Consider the following 17,595-nt stretch of genomic DNA (forward strand, 5'->3'; position numbering starts at 1 on the left):
TGCTCTCTGGTTTCTCTCCTGTGCTGCTGTCAAGACACCTCCTGAGTTTTGAATCCAATGCCACTCGTGATATTTAAGGATATTATGAACTGGCTTTATGCTTTCCTGCTTAGCAAAGCCTTGTCTAACACAGGGTGCCTATATCCTTTCCCAATGAAAGCCAGAACAGAAAATTAACACCCCCTGTGAGTGATGGAACAGTAACTGGTCCCTACACCACAGTACAGGAATCTTGGCAGGGTCACAAAAGTTTTATTTCTTGTTTCCAGATACAGACTTTTCTGTCAAGCAGGGTAACAGACAGATGGACTGTTTTTGGAGAGAACTGGCTATTTGCCTAGGGAGGAAGGGAAAACAGTCCTCAAACAGCTCTCCTGCCACAGGTGATGCTGGGGAGAGCAGGTCCATGGGCAGTTAGGGACTCTTACCTTCACACTCGTGGGCTATTTCGGCATTTATCCTCCCAGCTTGTTGGTTGCTCAGGGCCCAAAGATGCACAGACTCATGTTATTAAATGGCTCTTTCTGTTGACACTTTTATTTTTAGGAAATATCACTGAAACATTCACCACGGCTGCTTAGAGGTAATGGAAAAAGAGGTGAGCTCCAGATTCTGGGTGATGGGGACCTCGAGGCAGGCAGCCAAGCTGGGCTGAGATGTGGCCTGGTTTCCCTGCTGTGTTTACACACAGCCCTGAGCATGATGTGATTGAATCATGGCAGTGTCCTCAGCAGCTTCTGGCCATGCCGACCCCTCCCCAAAAAGTTAAAAGCATCTGTGAGCTGAAGACAGGCTGGGATCAGTGGCAGCCAACTCAAACAGAACCTCACTCAAAGGGAGTGCTGAGCACCCAGGGATGCTGCCTTGCCCAGGATGCAAGGAACCTGAAGGAACATCCATGGACAGCCCCTTCCCTCTGAATCTCTGGGCTGGGAGACAGAAGGCAATATGTTTCTTCCTCAAGACTGCTTTTGTGGCTTCACACTGAATCCCTCCCCACTTTATGCCAGGCAGGCTGAAGAGAAGAATATCCTGGGAGAGAACAGAAGTTACTCCAAACTGAACAAACACTTTGCAAAGTACATTCCTCTGACACCTGCTCAGCAGTGGGGAAGCTCTGGCAGGATGTGAGTTGGATTGTCACCCTTGTGCCTTTCTGTCCTTCCCTGCTGTGGGGCTGGGCTGGCTCCATCACACCCTGGCACACTCTGGTGCTGCTGGAAGGACTGGTGAATGTGTTCCTTGCCTGATTTCAGTGACGGGGCCTGGTGACCCATGAGAGCTACAACCACCTGCCCTGGGCAAGCCACAGCAGCCCCCTGGCAGAAGCCATGAAGTACCTGGCAGTAATTGAAACCCTCCTGAGCAGCAGCATCAGGGGCAAAGAGGCCCAGCTAACTTCTTGCTGCCTTCTGTCTGTCCCAGATTGGGAGGAAAACTTCGGAAGCAGTGCTGGCATGTCACCCACTGGGTGGTGACTGCAGTGCTGTCACTCTTGGGCTTTGCCCTCACCCTGGGGGCCTCACCTGGGCTATGTGCCCTGCCCACTGTGCCTGGCACAGGCAGCAAGGGGCTGCCCACCATCCCAGGAGCCACCACTCAGGAGGAACCACCAGGTGACAGATGGCTAGAGAGGGAAGGCATGTCTTTTGGAGAGGATTTCACATTAGGGAAGCTTTGGCAAGTTTTAAGTAGCTCCACTTTTGTCCTTTGCAGTAGTCAGTGGAATATTTCAGAAGTATCTGCCAGCAAACCAAGTGTGCCACCAAAACACAAGTGTGGGGGACAAAAACCCTAGAGAATGTTAGGTCAGAGTGATCATATTCCCTCACTGATTTTCATGTCGATGGCATCACAAGCCTAGACACCATCACACACCTGCAGCTGAGCACATGTGCGCACACACACTGATTGATAACTAATGTGTCCTTTTCCCAGGACTTTGCCAATATCAAAACACTCCTATCCCTCTGCAAAATCTTTTCCCAAAGCACTGGCCTGTGAGGGGCTGCTGAGCAGCCTGTCCCCCGAGCAGAGGGTCCTGGCAGGGTGCGATGCCGCAGTGGCCACAATCGCCCCGTTGTGCCAAACGTGGAGCGCCGGGTGCAGAGGGAACACTTGCCCACAAAGACCTGAGCTGTGCTTAATAGAGCTCTTGGAGTGCTCGCCTGCTAAGAGCCTTAACTTCTTACTGCATTTTGCCAGGGTTTAGGCAAAGCAGGGCTCCCAGCAGGGTGCTGGATTGATTTCCTTTCCCATGAAAATAGACTTATGATTTCATATTTGTTCCTTGCCCCCAAATCCCATTTCTTTCCAGGTAGAGGAGAGAGGGATTTGATGGATTATAATTAAGGAGATGTTGTTCTGAACAAGGAGGGGGCAGGAAGGTTAATGCAGGATGTGGCTGAATTGCCTGAGGAAGAGATGTTTTAATGGGAAAGGCCTTGTGAGAGGAGAGCTTTAGGGCTCTTCTTTCCTGTGTAGCAGGTGGGTATTTACAGGCAAGCTCTGGCTGAGTTTATTTTGGCTGTAGGTGGGCACTGGACCTTTTAGACCCCCCCTTCACTCTGCAGTGATGCTCAGCAGCAGTAACTGGAGGAGTGACAGGAGCGGGGGGATTTGTACTGCTTGTGTTAGGAAGCCCCGTTGCAGGGCCATCAGGAAGGAGCTGCTGACAACACCTCAGAGCTCACATATAAAATAAAAGTAACTGCTACTATATAATATAACCCTTCCCAGGCCTCCAGCACCATTCACCCCAGAGCACTGTACAAACAGTAATTAAAACTTCCCAGCCCCCAGCTTTGCCAACGGTGCTGAATTCATTTTCCAGTGTGGGAAATGAAGCCTTTTATGATTAAGAGAGACAACGTAATTTTAACAGCAGGAGAAGTTACTGATGACACATAAGCTGGGGTGTGAGCCTTGCTCCTTCCCTGGCAACAGGAGGCTTTTCAAGGCAAGAGCAAGTGGCTGGTCTCTTCTCCATCGTGTCCATTATGTGCATCTATCACTGCAGTGGGCAGCACAAGACCACCAGCTCCATGCATTCAGTGCCAGTGGCTACAGTCCACCTTGCTTTGCAGAGGTAAGGGCTGAAGGGAAGTGAAGAGCACAGGGGGAATATGGCTGGAGATGCCTGTGACAAACCCAGTTGTCCAGTTAGTCCTCCTGGAGCATCAATCTGCCTTATCAAGCACTATCAGGTTCAGTGTGCCACCCTCCTCACCATGGCTGATTTCCATGAGAAATGTGATACCAGGAACATCCTACAAGAAGGAAAGGAACACCTGAACATGCAAGAGCTTGGCTTAGTTCAGGGCTTACACCGCAGACCAGAAACACTGACCCTTTGCTTTTGGGTTAACTTAACCTAGTAACGAGTCCAACATCAAAGAGCCTGTCCCTCTCCTGGTTCCTGCTTGCTCTGTGCTCTCCAGGAGCCCTTGGAGAAAAATCTTGCCTTGTTGGGTGTGGACACAGCTCTTGGGTTCAGTATGAGCCCATGGGAGCTACGCAACCACATGTGCAGCTTTCAGGGTTTCCTGGAGCCCTTGGCCAACATTCCCTTCCCCCGGTTAATGTGCTGGTCTCCAGTGCCCACCCAGGCAGTGCCTGCTCCCTTCCCCTCCATCCCACCACTGCCTTGCAGGCTGCCCAGCCAGATCCCCCTCTGCTCTTAACAGCTCTGTGAATCCTGAAGGACCATTTGGAAGGAAAAAGCAATTTTAACTCAGGAAACAGATTATCTCCCTGCTCTGCCAACACTTCCTTCAAATCACTGAGCCCAGAGCCTCTGCCCATCTGGGAACAGACATTGGGCTGTCTGGAAACCACAGAGCTTGGTGAGACGTCCCATGGCAGAGGGGAAGGGCCCAAACAAACAGAAATTTCAGCCTCCTCTCACTGTTGGGCTGTTTCCAAACACATGCCAGCACCACCTGTGTCTGCTCACTCCAGGGAGTGCTGCTGCAGTCTCCCAGCAGCTGGAGAAGTGCTCATGGAGCCAGCAGTGCTGCACTGAGGGTTATTTAGTTCTTTTTAATGGATTCTCCGTACCTGTCATTATTTCCAGCCCTGAGTCAAGAGAAAGGGACAAAGAATTTGCAGGGAGGTGGGCTGGCTTGAAGGCCTTTGGTGAAGCCTGTGGTGTTGCACTTGAGCTCTGGAGAGGGCTGGGCACTCACTCTGTTTCTCTCATCATCCCTGAAGTTGATCCCAGTGGAGGATGGGGATCCGGTTTGGGCTCACTGTGCTTCGTGTGGGAGAGGGACAGTCTCCTGTACAGGTAAAAGCGAGATCTGGAAATCTGCTGCTGTCATTGGGCTTTCTTTGGGGCTGACTTAGTTGTTGGAAATCAGTGCAACCACGAAGAAAGCAGCCCACGGGACTCTGCTCAGAGTGCCTAATTCCTATTAAATATATAGGAAGAGCTGGAAGAGAAGTAGGAGCACTGCAACAGGGAATGTTCCTTGTGGACAATCTAATTTCAAATTAATTTATGCATGGAGGGGTTCTCCCACTTGCCCAGCAGGCCTTGTGGAGGCCAGGCAGGCTCAGAGAGGGGACTACCCTGCACCAGCAGTTTCACAGTCCCCACTCCAACACCTTTCTAGGACTCAAAATTTATGCTTTTCTCTCAGCCAAAATGATGCCAAGCTATAACTATCAAAATGCTTCAGACTGTGCTCTTTCTCTATCCCTGCTCTGGCCTGAAAGGTGATTTCTCACCTCGAGGTGCTCCATCAGAGCAATTACTGGGCTCACAGCAAGCCCCACTGCCTGGCACAGCTGTGCCTGCACAGCCCCGCCACCCACCACAGCAGAGCTGCTAGCAGAGACTGGGCTGAGCTGGAGATGGCAGGGCATGAGGCTTCTGCTTTGATGGCACCCTCTGTTTCTGACCTGGATAGGCTCTAGAATTGTAACAAAGCCACAGGTAAACAGGAATGTCCTTTCAGTAAAGCTGGATTAATCAGAAATGATTTCCCAGATGGCAGCAGCAGATTGAAGAGAGCCCACTCTCACCAAGGGTCACTTCTGCCAGGAGAGAAGGTAGCACAGGGCTGAACAAGAGCATTTGTCTGAACTAATGGGCCACAGAGACATTTGAAGGGAAGTTTCCTTTGGAGCAAAAGGGGCAGGCCTCAGCTTTCACTCACCATCCACCCGTGGCAGCTCTTTCCTCCTCTTGGCACACGGTTCTCATCGCTCAGCTGACACCCCATGGCAGCAAACACTAATCACATCCTCCTCCTAAGATGAGATAACAGGTAAAGAGGCTTGGCAGGACAAGGGACCTCCCAGCAGCCCCTGCAAAGCCAATCTCGTGGCCTGGGGTCCCCCCAGTGCAAATCCCTGTGGTTCTTGTTTGCTGAGCTGGGACAAAGTGGGCACTGGGGCTTTAGCCGATGTTGGTTAGAAAATGACCGTGAGAAAGGAATAAACCAATTAATTGCTGACCCACTGACAGCCAACACCTCTCCCCCACCTCCCCCTGCACAATAAAACCTGTCTCCACAGCTCAAGCAGATTTAGGGTTGCTGCAAAGAGCCTAGAGGAGGAAAAAACCCTTTCCCACTCCAGCTAATAATATTTCCAGATAATCTGTTTGAGGCAGCACCCTCTGCAAACCAGGAAAGCCTTTAAGAGCCGTTAACACCTTTATTCAGACTTCCTCATCCTCCCCCAGACAAGCTGTGATTAATTATCCAATCCACCCCAATCCCCCTGGGAAACTGCTCTCGGTCCGGGCGTTCATCCGAGGATTTGCTGGGTCTCTCTCTGAGAGCAGCTCCTGCTCCCACCACTGGCTCCCGATAAGCAGGAAAGGGCTGCTGGGGAATAAACCGCTTCCAGCCCTACACTTCCATCAGCCAGGGCACTGGATGAGGGGAGGGCAGGTCAATGTGGGGTCTTGGCAGCACTCAGAGCTTTTTCTTTGGCTGGTGTCCACAGACATCACCAGCTGGACTGTCCCTGGAAGCCCAGCCCGTTTGGGTCCCACCTGGATTTCACAGCCCTCCTTCATGGCTCTCTGGCTCGGCTTGCTTGGAGGGTACTTTCCTGCCACCTTTCAGTCCTGCCAACAGCATTGGAGATGGAGAAGGCAGGGAGGAGAGGGGAATTCCTGCCTCTCAGGTTGCTGCAGTAGCTGGGATGCTGTACCTGAGAGGTTCCCCTGTGTGGGCTGTTGCAGACCAGTGCAGCTCATAATGCTCATTTGTACGTGCACTGTCCCACCTGTGCTACCTTTACCCACCAAAGCCCGGGCCTTTTTGTGTCCCGGGGTAACTCTCCCATCCCTGTGGCTGCACACAGCCTCTCCCAGCCATTCAAAGGGAGGATCAGAGCTGCTCCAAGATCACGGTAGAGCCAAGCAATTTACTGAACACAAGAGGGGCAAATTCTCCTTGTACCAAATGCCAATCTCCACTCCATTAAAGATGATACCAAGTCTGTGTTTGTCCACCACAGCCCTTCATCCATGGTAGCTGTAGTCCTTAGGCTGTGTAAGGATTAACACATTAATGCCCGCCCTGCCCCAATCCCCTCTGCTCTGGCAGGGTGCAGACATGGCTCTTCTGGGGGTCTATGGTACAGTCACACACTGTTTCATTACTTGATTCGCTGTACAAAGGCCCTATGAATGCCCCATTTTCAGGGGAGACCTCTCCCCATCACACCCCCAAGACCTGACCACATGCTTGCTGGGAGGATGTGAGTGAGGGGGCACTGGTGGGGCTGGCATGTCCCCCTTGTGCAGCCATGGAAAACCTGTAATTAAGGAGACACAGCAGCCTTCCTTACAGGTTCTAAGCTGAAGCTCCATGGTTTTATGACACTTGAAGGAGCTCCTTTCCATTGGACTCTGTCCAAGAACTCACTGCCATGCACTGCATGTTGTCTGCTGCTCTATTTGTACCTGCCAGGGGCCAAACCTCAGAAGGATCCTGGTCCACCACCTCAAAGTAGTATCTGCCATCACCATTTTCTACCATCCACCTCTAGAAACCTTCAGCCAGGAAATAAAACCAGAGAGAACAGCAGTATCTCAGGGGTCCCAGATAGTTTTGCAAATGAAAACTGTTGTCCTCTCGTTGTTCTCTTCTCCTCATAACCACAACAACATGCTTAGGTCATTTTCAAACAAGATTACTTAAGGTTCAGCATCTCGTGTGCTCTTTGACAAGGTGCCAAAGAAGGAGCGAGTAGAAAGAGAGAACATTTCTGCCAGATGGGTGCCAGCTCCCCCAGGATGCTTCACAGCCCCAGGTGTTGGTTTGCATCACACCTACACACTCTGCTTTCTGGGCTGGGCTTGGTTTCAACACTCCCTTTATTTTTAGCCACACTTTCAAGAAAGGGGAAAAGAAAAATCTCAGAATCTCTGCAGCTTCCTGAAGCCCTTGAGAAAGAGAAAGCTGAGGAGCGAGCAGGCAGCTGGGAGGGTCATAGTCCTCCTCCCCGCTGAAGGCTCCAGCCAGCCCACAAGATGTCTCTGCCTGTCTTCCAGTCCATATCCAGGAGCAGTGGTCATCCATTAGGCTTGGCCAAGTGCTGGAGAAGTGCATTCCACTGTGGAACAGGGCCATGCTCTGGTTCTGCCCATGGCCAGGGCACAGGCATTACTCCCTCTGTGTGTTACTCCTCCTGAATCCAGCCCAACGGCAACAGGTGCTGCAGGTCCAGCACTTTCCACGTGGGTCTGGCCACTATTGGGATAGGAGATGTGAGCTAAAAACAGGTGCTGCAGGAAGTGGCTTGGGTGACTTAGTAGGTGGCACCTTCCCTCTAAGTTAGCAGCGTGATGAAACTGCTCAGCAGGGAACTCCGGGCTCTGAGCTGCTGCAGGAGTTGCATTTTAATGACACCCAAGCTCACCACTTGCGGTCATCCAAGATCCCACTTCTTGCAAGGGTGGAGGTGGCAGCTCCAGTGTCCCAAGCAGGCTCCAGTCTCCAATTATGCTCTGCTGAGCCAAGATCTGCAGGAATTTCCACTGGACACATTATTCCTCACTCTTTTTTCCTGCTATGACTACTGAGCAGTTTTCCCAGGTGCCAGAAAGCAGCATTTACCAAGGCATTTCAAATTCAAATGCCTCCCATTGTCTTGAAAGGGCTTTTCCTGTTTTGTCCCATGCTTTCTCTCTAGGGTCCACCAACCCCAGTGTCAGCTTCACTTGGCCGCTGTAATTCTCTGCTCAGCTGTTGGCTTTGCTCTCCTCCTACTCGCCCTGGGCTGTGAAGGTCATGGACATCCCCAGCTTTGGCTGAGCTGGTGCATCACAGCAGACTCCATCTGCCCTGTTCTCCATCACCACCCAGGAAGGTATCAACTGCACCTTGGTCCTTGACAGGAGATGCCATCTGCTACCAGAAAAGGAATAATCGATTATGAGACTGACATTAACGAAATATGAGATTGTGACTTGGGGCAGACTAAAGCCATAGAAAGCATTTTAAATAATTCACCATCCTGAAAGTAAAGCATATTAGTGGGAAAGACATTAAGGTCCTTTCCCAGTGGCATTAACTTCTATGTAACCAGAGCTGATACCACGAGCTGAGAGCAAAATGAGACTACTGCTGGGTAGGGAATCTTGGCATTTCAAAATGTATTTGAAAATCACGGTTTTCCCCCCACCCTTCCCACCAAAATTATTTACAAACATTAAAATATTTTGTTTTGGTAGTATTGCCTACAAGACAACTAAATCCAAAATAAAATAAAAACACAAAATGCCGAAACAAATTGCAAGTCCCTGAGATGTGTGCTGGCAAAACATTCATCCAAATGACTGCCTTCTGCAAAAATGCTTCTATTTTGGCAAACCCACAGTTTTCCGGGGGTGGACTGATCCACCAGAGACTTCTGAACCCACAGCAAGTGGCGACGGAGGCTGAAGAGAGACACTGTGTGGGAGGCAACGTTTAAAATGTCGCCGTTTTGCTCTTCACTTGAAACCACTCCAAGGGCCATGGGGAAAGCGTTCGAGAGCAGGAGCTGTGCTTTGGCTGTCTAGGAAAGTTGCTGCCAGTGCCTGGGCAGAGCGTGGGGTTACCCAGAAAAGCCCTGCTCATCCACAAACAGCCCTGGAAGGGTGAATGTTACCCAGGCAATTACTTTAAAATTTATCTCAGCGATTAAATGCAATTGTGCTCACACAGCAGATGTATCTGTGTTGGGTAAGCTAAGCTTAGCACAAGAGGCTGTTGAGAATGTTGTGCTGGTGGCACCCACCTCAGCTGCTGTGCTGCTGGGGGGGCATCAGGAAGGGACTGCCACGGCCAGGCAAGGGGCATCTTCGTTATCTTCAGTATTCATATTTTCTTGGCAGAGGCAGCTCTTCAGAGTAGAAAAGTGTTTCCCTTGGCTTGGGGGTAGGAGTGAATGAAGGATGCACAAATGGCAGGAGTTTGGCAGCTCTGACCCCACACAACTCACCTGCACACACACTGTAGGTACAGTCACGGGTCAGGCCCAGTGATGTCTCCTCTGAGATGGCAGAACCTTTCCAGGATTCTTGGGAGACCACGTTGGCTTCTGGGTGTCTATGGACACCTTGCAAAATCAGCCTCATGCAAAATTCAGACTCAGTTCCTTCCCTTGATGTTGAAACCTCTGTAGAAATCCCAGTGGGAAATTCCTCTGAGGTGTGACAACACTTAAGGGAAAACAATCCCTCCTGCTCCCGCTGGGCCAGGACATCCTGCTGCTCACAGGGATGCTCTAAACAAGCCAGGTGAGGAAAGACCTGTGAGAGAAACACCTTCTTGTGGTTTCACCTTAAAAGGTCAGTTCTGTTACTTGTCATGCAACGTGCTCAGAACCTACCACAGGTGATTAAACGCCAGGGAGTTATTAGATCACACACGGATAATCCTCCCTGTCCCTGGCAACGTGATTCATTATGATTCATAAATTCCAGTGGTGTTATGGTTCCCAAACGGATGCAGTGTGCTGAAAACGCTCCTTGACAGCTTTAGCAGCCGACAACCACGAGGGGCTGACACAAGCAGCACAGGAGACACCCCCCACCAAGGCTGATACCCACGTAGGGACCTCCTTAATTTTAAGGACAAAACAGGGTTCTTTGCACCCTTTCCCCCCAGGATGCTGGGAAATGCATGAGCCACCTGGGAGGTGGCAGGGGACAGAGCGGTGACACAGGGGGGGTGAGGGGAGGCAGCCTAGAAAGGGGCACATAGGAAGGAGATGTTATTGGCTGGTTAGGGAGGGAGAAAGGGCAGAAAGAACTGAAGTTTGTCTCTCTATTTCCACAGCAGTTGGCTTTGGGCTAGGGGTGAGTCACAACAAGAGAGTTTGATTAGAGAGAGCTTGATTCGTAGAGTGGGTGCAATTAAAACCTTGGATCCTCAGGGTCAGTTTTAGTAGCTACATTAAACTGAATCAACTCCTGCCTCACTGTGGGCCGTGGAGGGGCTGTTTCTGCTCTTCCACTTTCTTTGAATTGCTCTCGCTGCATCTCTTCAGGTCAAGGCAAAATCCAGCTGAGCTGCTAAGGATGAGCGGGAGCAGCGTCTGTGTCCCTGAGCATCAAAATGGCAGCACAGAACAGGCCTGAGAAGAGGTGAGCTAATCCAGGGATGAAATTCCTTCAAAGACTATTAAATACAAAGGCAAAAATGATGCCTCAGAAAGATCCTGGGTGCAAACTTGTGTGGGCAGCATGTATGCAGGAGACCTGAAGGAGCTCCTGTGTCATCTTTTTCCAGAGGCATCTGCTCTGGCTACTTTGCAAGAGAAGAAAGGGGGCTGGTTGGGCTCTGGATCTGATTCCAAATGGTTCTGAGATGAGATGAATAACTGCCTGTGGATGTGGCTGGATCTCTGGAGAGTGTTGCAGTCACCCTGTGTGCTCTGACAAGTAAGAAACATCAGCTTTGCCCCAGGCAGCAGTTTTGGGTCCTCAGTAGGAGGAACTGGAAGCTCTGGGGTCAGGAGCAGCCACTGCTCCCCAAAGCTTGCCCGCCACTGGCTCACACACCCCTCAGGCCGGATCCAGGGCTGACCCCAAAAGAGAAGCACCATTGAAGCCGAGGAGATGAAAGCCTCGTGCCCATCTGTCCTGATATAATGAAAATTTTGCTGCTGAGATACACTGGTGTCACCAAATTCACGGGTATAAAGCCCCATTAAATATTTCATTCTCATCAATTGCTTGCTCTAAGTGCCTTCTGAGGAATTCATGGGAATGTTTTCTATTTGACACAGAGATACTTTCAATTATGAAAGATGGCTAAAAATAAAAGGAAATTATACTGTTCAGACATCTCTGGAGGTGGAGACAGGAGAGGAAACTGTCAAGGAGAGCCAGGGAAGAGATTTTTGTTAGAGGTAGAGAAAGGCTACTTATTTTTGCAGACAGAAAATGTCAGGAGGCAGCCTGACTTGAGAATCTGGAATCTGTCACTCACCTTCTCTATTAATAATTTGACCTCAACTGTTTAGGGTCTGAGCCAGAGAACTGGAGTTAAGAGTCATGTCAGTCTCTTTCTCTGGTTGCAAGGGGTTTGGTCACTCTCTGAAAATTCTCAGCTGTAGACGTTTTTTTAAATGTGTTTTCCTTTCTTTTTTTTTCCTTCTTTTAATTGTAGGACCCCAGCCTGTGACACTGAGAAGACTCTTTTTCGGCTTTCCCTTTAATGTGAGAAGCTGTGGCTGATAACCTGGGGCTTCTTATAGGCTCAGTAAGTCCATGGGATGTTCTGATGCTGATAAAACATTTACATTTTGTAGAAAAAATAACCTGTCTGAGAGCAGGGCTTGAATCATCAATCCTTTATGGATCTCTTATCTCTTTGAGATAAGAGATTTATTCCTCTGACACCCATAACAGGTTACTTAGCTTTTCTTACAGGCCACTGTCAGAAGGACATGGCAGAGCTGCAGTCACCACCTCTCTGTACATTTTTAAATTTAAGTTCCTAACTGAACATACATAAAACATGCTGAGAGCTTTTGGTCTGCTCTGGCACTGAGTAGAATGTGTCTTGCACTCCATACAGGTGACCAGAGAAAAGGGGGGCAGCTGGAAAATATAACACTGAAGCTGTAGACGATTTGGTGTTTGTTATCTCTTATTTCTTCTCCATAGCAAATCAAAATCACTAGAAAAATATTAAAATTACCAAAAAAGGGCACAGTTTTGTTCTGTAGATGGGAGCTGAAAAGTCTCCAGACCTTTCTTCCACTCCATAGCACCTGTTTTTAGAGATGCCTTTAGCAGAGTGCTGTGCTCTCACTGATTTGGGCTGTGTTCCCTGAGCCACATGCTCTAATTTTAAGTGATCAGGGGCTTAATTAGCTACACTCTTCCTTGTATTTTGAGCAGCCATTTTAAGTTAAAAATACCATGTGTGCTCAGTGTTTTGGAAGAGCATTCCTGTGCTAATCCAAATGGAAAAGATCTTCAGTACAGTGCGTTTTCTGCAAAATCACCACTGAGGAGTGAAATGGTCAAGTCAGTCCCTGGTACAACTTCTTCTAATGGCAGATATATTGAGCCCTGGGAGTTCAAGGTGTCCTTGCACACACTTAGGCTCATAGAGCTGGTGTGAAATGTAGATAATCAGTGGTTTCTTTCTAAACAGCTGCACTCAATCATTTTTTTAGGAGTAAAAAACTGTTCTCTGTTAACCAGCAGGACTGACCTGCCTCTGCCACACTTAAAATGGATCACAGGGGAAGACTGCAGAGTGATTTTGAGATAGGTATCTTCTCATTGCACACTAACATCTTTTCACCAGGACTCTCCCCTGCCTCAAGAGGTTTGCTTGTGGGGCTCCATTCCCTCGTGAGCAGCCCAGGGCAGTACAGTTGTCCTGGGAGGCAAGAGATAACAGGAACCATAATGAAGCTGGATGCCAAAGGAGAGATGTTCTGCTGGAGCTGTGGTGCAGCTGGGCTTGGGATAGACACTGACCTTCAGAGCAGAGGAAGGAATTCAGACCTCCTGTGAAGAGATTATTTCCCAGTACTCTTTCTGGTTCTCCCTCCCCCCCAAATTTGTCATCTTTTTGCCAGTTCTAAGGAATAACTTTTCAAATGAAAATGCTTCATCCATAGTCTTGCCTGGCAAGTCACAAAATGAGAGGCACAAAGTACAATTACAAGGTAATCCTGGGAAAGACCTCTGCCATAGGAGATGACCCAGCACGGCGCACGATCTCTTGGGGAGCTCTGCACATTCCCATCCTCCCTTTGCTTTTGCCTCTCTTCCCATTCCTCTTGTTTCCAATGAGATAAGGCAACCGTACCACCACCAAAGACACTTTTACTACCCCTGCAAAGCTCCTAAGCACCTACAAAGAACCAGAGATGTCTCTGGAGGCACTTTGGGATGGAGAGCGTGGTGGAGCGGGCCCCCCATCAGGAGTCCTGCCAGCGTCAGGACACACGGGGCAAGGGAATGGTGCAAAAATTGTCTGGTGCAAGCAAGCCTTGGCAGGGTTTGTGCTCGTATAAGCAGGAGAAGGTTGCTGAACCTGCTGGGGAGGCAGCCCAGTGGTGATGTAGCTCTTGCAGAGCTGCACCTGTACCCTGGGACAGACACAGGAGCTCACCTCCAACAAAGGACCCACCACACTGAGAACAAGGCCTGATGCTGGCTGGTGAGCAAAGGCTGCAGTTAAAACCTTGGCCTGAGAGGGAAAAAAAGGTCTTTGTGTCATAAACGGTCCCCAAAGAGTGTCCCTTAGGAGAATGCAGCCAGCAAGATGAAATTGCCATTCATGCTTTTTAGAGATGTTCAATGTACTAGGAATTCAATTAAGAAAATGTTCCACTGCAGGAAGCTCAAAAATTAAGATTATCATTATTGTAGAGGAAGGAAACATTTTTAATGCATTAATTTTTTAAAATGACATCCCCCCAGACAATGAACTTTTCCTTGCAGCACCCAGGCCAGTAAAGGAGAGCAGTTTTCTTTAGCAATGGGGAGCATCAACAAGAAGGTTACAGAGATGATACAAAGAAGGTTTTCTGTGGGATGCAGAGCACTGGAGGATAACAGGCTGGATAATGGGCCCTGAGCTGTTGGCTAGAGGAGATGACAGCACTGGATCCTTGATTTGGCCGATAATTTGCTTCACATCTTTCCACTTCAGGAGCCTGACCTAGATGGAGGCAACATAAGTGGCCACCACTGACTCAAAAAGGGCTGTGAACCCAAAGAAAAGGGTGTTTCTGGGAACTTTATCATATCCCCAGAGCAGGGATTTACAGCCTACATGTCTTTTTGTGTTTGCAAAGTGCCAATAGCCCTGATCCAAGGAACAGGTGGGCAGGTCCCTGCTGCTGCCTTCATACCCAGGAAATAAAGCAAGGATTCAGTTCAAAGCAAAAGGTGTTCCCAAGCATCTCCTCAAAATAAGTCTGGATGGGGGAGGTGGGTTGGGGTTTTTTATTTGCAGGACAAGATATCACATGGAAATCCAAGAATAGAATAAGTTGCAGGGGAGGGAGAGGAGGAGGAGGAGGAAATCACTGCTTTTGCATTTCTTGTTCCCTTTCCAAACCTTGTGCATGCCACAGTTTTAATTAATAACTCTGTCGCCCATTCTAGAGTTCAAACAAAGGAGGATAAGGAGGATGTATTCCAGGCACACAGGTACCTGGGGAAAATGGAGTGATGGCTTTGTGTTTCACGGCCTCATTATGGGGCTCCAGCTTTTACTCAAAAGCTGTTCTCTGCCAGGAATTATCTGAACTATTACCTCAGGAGGTCACTTTGAAGCTGGGCTCAAATAGTATTTAAAATGAAAAAAAAAAAGAAGTCACATACGTTGTCTGGAGGCTAAATAAAATAAACAGACACACAAACACAGCTACCAGTAATAACGTTTCTCTGCAATGCTCCTTTGCCACTTATGTCTCCCACCTGACACAAGCCCATGTGCAACCACTGCCACCCTCTTGACACCAGGCTTGGGAGAGTCCTGCTCCCAGACCAGCCCCAAGAGGAAGAGACAAGTGTCAGTGCCCACTTTGGAAACTGAACTTGCAGGGTGTCAGTGATGCTCTGTGCACAGCAGCAGCACTCAGGCCCCTCTGCAGGCACTGTGTTATTTCCCAGTGATGGCTGCCTGCTGGAATTCCCCTTTGACCTCACTTTGGAGCAAGGAGAACCTCAGCTGTGTCCTGCCCTCTCCAGGAGTGGCAGCTCTGTTCAATCCCTGCCCCATATGGTTTGGGTTCACTGCAGAGCACCAGGCCTGTTGACCTTTCTCTCTGCCACACCCCTGCTGCACATCTCAACATACCTCCCACTTCCTTCAGGTAGGAATATCCTCCTTTTTACAGGCTGGGAAAGCACAACCTCCCAAGACCATCCAGAAATAAGAGGCAATCTCTGCAGGCCCCACCGACCTCTTAGTCAAAGAGTAACTAAAACTATCTGCAAATAACTTCTGTGGAGGTAGCGAGTGCCTCGTAGGAAGTTGCTGATGTGACACATTCAGGCTGTCACTGATCATCACTTTCCTGCGCAGACAGTTTGATGACACTGCTTTCCTTAACTGCACCAAAAATTTAAGTCAGGAGATCAACAGTGCCATGAAGAATTTACAAGGAAAAGAGACAATATCCACCCACCCAGGAAGGTTACTCCAGAGACAGACCCTGCAACCAGGGCTCAGATGGTTGGTAAATGAAATGATGGAGTGAAAAAATTGTCTGAAGCTGCTGTTTCCATTTCCATGGGGTTTTAACAGCAGGAAAGTTTTGATAACTCTGCATATCCAGTGGCAGAGGCTGTGGATATCATTGATTTCCTTCTGGCCATTCACTGTGTGCAAGTTCAGCCTCCACGGTACCTGGTGAGGACCCAGCTTGTGATGGGAGGGACATCCCCACTTGCAGCCCCACTGGTTCCTTCTTCTCTACTGTCTTAAAAATGCACATGTAAAATTGTTTTTGTTGACCTCACAAAAAGGAGCTTTTTGAAAGCATTGAACAAAAGAGGAGATATCATCCTATCCAGAACACCAGCAGCAGAGAATAGTGTCTGCCCAGACACTCTCGCAGCCAAACCTGCCTTCCAGCATGTGAAGGTAAAGGCCTCTTTGATTCAGCATCCAGACAAGACACAAACTCATGTCCCAGTCTCCACTATCTCCTTTCCAGAAGCTTTGGGGAGGCTTGGATAAAGGCACCAGCACAGTTCATGCCCGGGTGAGCTCCTCATCCCAGCCTACAATGTGCTTTTGGAGTGGGCAGTTTAAAAGGATCAGAAGGATGAGTCAGGGGAAGGATTTTATGACACACCAACACATTTGGTGGCTGAGGAGAAGCGTGCTGGTATAGGAGAGCAGGCCAGCCATAGGGAGCAACTAACAAACAAATCTCCAAAGGATCCAAATATTACAGTGCAGAAAACCAGGGCCACAATCCTCCAAAATCAGTGTATAAGGAGCTGCCAAGGACTTCATGGGAAGGACCTGGAGAAACCCAAGCTAAAAGCCAGAGGCGTGGAAAAAAAACATGCACCAGAGGCAACCTCCAGGACAGGCACGGATGGGTCCAGGAGGGTCTCTGGTAACACAGAGCAGAGAAAGAGCAGGTAATGGGAGAGCCATGGGCAGGACATGGCACATCAGGCTGCCCCAGAATGTTGCAGAATGGGTCACCAGCATCTCCCTGAGAACAGATGAAATGAGCTTCAAATCAGGAGCAGCTGCTGCCCTAATGGAGTTCTAGACACCCCCTGGGGTGTGTGAGAGCATGAATGCTTCCGAACCAAAACGACCCAGGAAAATGTAAAAGGCAAAACTTGGCTGAGGGAGCAGAGGGTGTCTAAGAAGTTCTGTTTTGTGGGTCACCATACACTGCTTCGACTGCCTTCCCCTCAAAATCACAGTCCTCACTGCAGTTATGTGGACAGAGCCAGTCCACAAGGACACAGAATTTAAAATCCTGGTGACAGCCCCCGTTTGCTTCCAAGGAGCAGAGAAACCAGAAAAAGCACAGTGCAGTCAAATGCAAAAGCATTTGCTCTTTCCACACCTACGAGCACATTTTTCTTTTTATGATCCATTTGGAAAACTGTGTCTTCTGCAAAGAACAAAAATAATCCTCCCGTCAGGCACCCCGAGGCATGGCAGTGGTCCCAGAAGCAAATCAGCAGCTCCAGATCTGTGTGACGTTGGGAAGCTTAATGAGGGTGACATGTTCCGCCACGCACGGAGCACACCTTTGGATAGCGCAGTGAGGCAACAGCCCTGCTCTGAACCGGGAGCTGCAGCTCAGTTCTGGCTGTTCCCACTTGCTTCAGCCGTCACAACGCTGCCAGCCCACCAGCCCACGCCCACTGTGCTTGAGAAACCCTCCTAAATCACAGTGTTTCCATTTTTTGGTGCTGCCAGATGAGTCTCCAATACACCCCAATCTCTGCCTTGAGGCTGTTGTTCTGAACAGCCTCCAGTATTTCCTCCAGTGCCTGCAAACTGGTAGAAACTGAGGGTGTGTTTTGGGGTGCCCTTGAAGGGTTTCAAAGTCTAAGGAGCATGTAAACATGAAATAAGTGTGGCTCTTTTTGGGGGGGGGGGGGGGGGGGGCGCGGTGGGGAGA

General features: G+C 49.3%; 1 long non-coding RNA gene across 1 annotated transcript in view; it reads right to left on the reverse strand.

Annotated features, from left to right (window-relative positions):
* Positions 1–236: 236 nt before the first annotated feature.
* LOC108446254 overlaps positions 237–17,595 on the reverse strand; it is a 142,476-nt gene continuing 125,117 nt past the window's right edge. The window contains exons 2-3 of the long non-coding RNA XR_001861396.1: positions 9,451–9,760; positions 237–8,375 (exon numbers count right to left, since the gene is read on the reverse strand). This is a non-coding gene — a long non-coding RNA (uncharacterized LOC108446254). The remainder of the gene's footprint in view (positions 8,376–9,450; positions 9,761–17,595) is intronic.

Source organism: Corvus brachyrhynchos, unplaced genomic scaffold (genome assembly GCF_000691975.1).
Source record: "Corvus brachyrhynchos isolate BGI_N302 unplaced genomic scaffold, ASM69197v1 scaffold4, whole genome shotgun sequence".
Classification (NCBI taxonomy): domain Eukaryota; kingdom Metazoa; phylum Chordata; class Aves; order Passeriformes; family Corvidae; genus Corvus; species Corvus brachyrhynchos.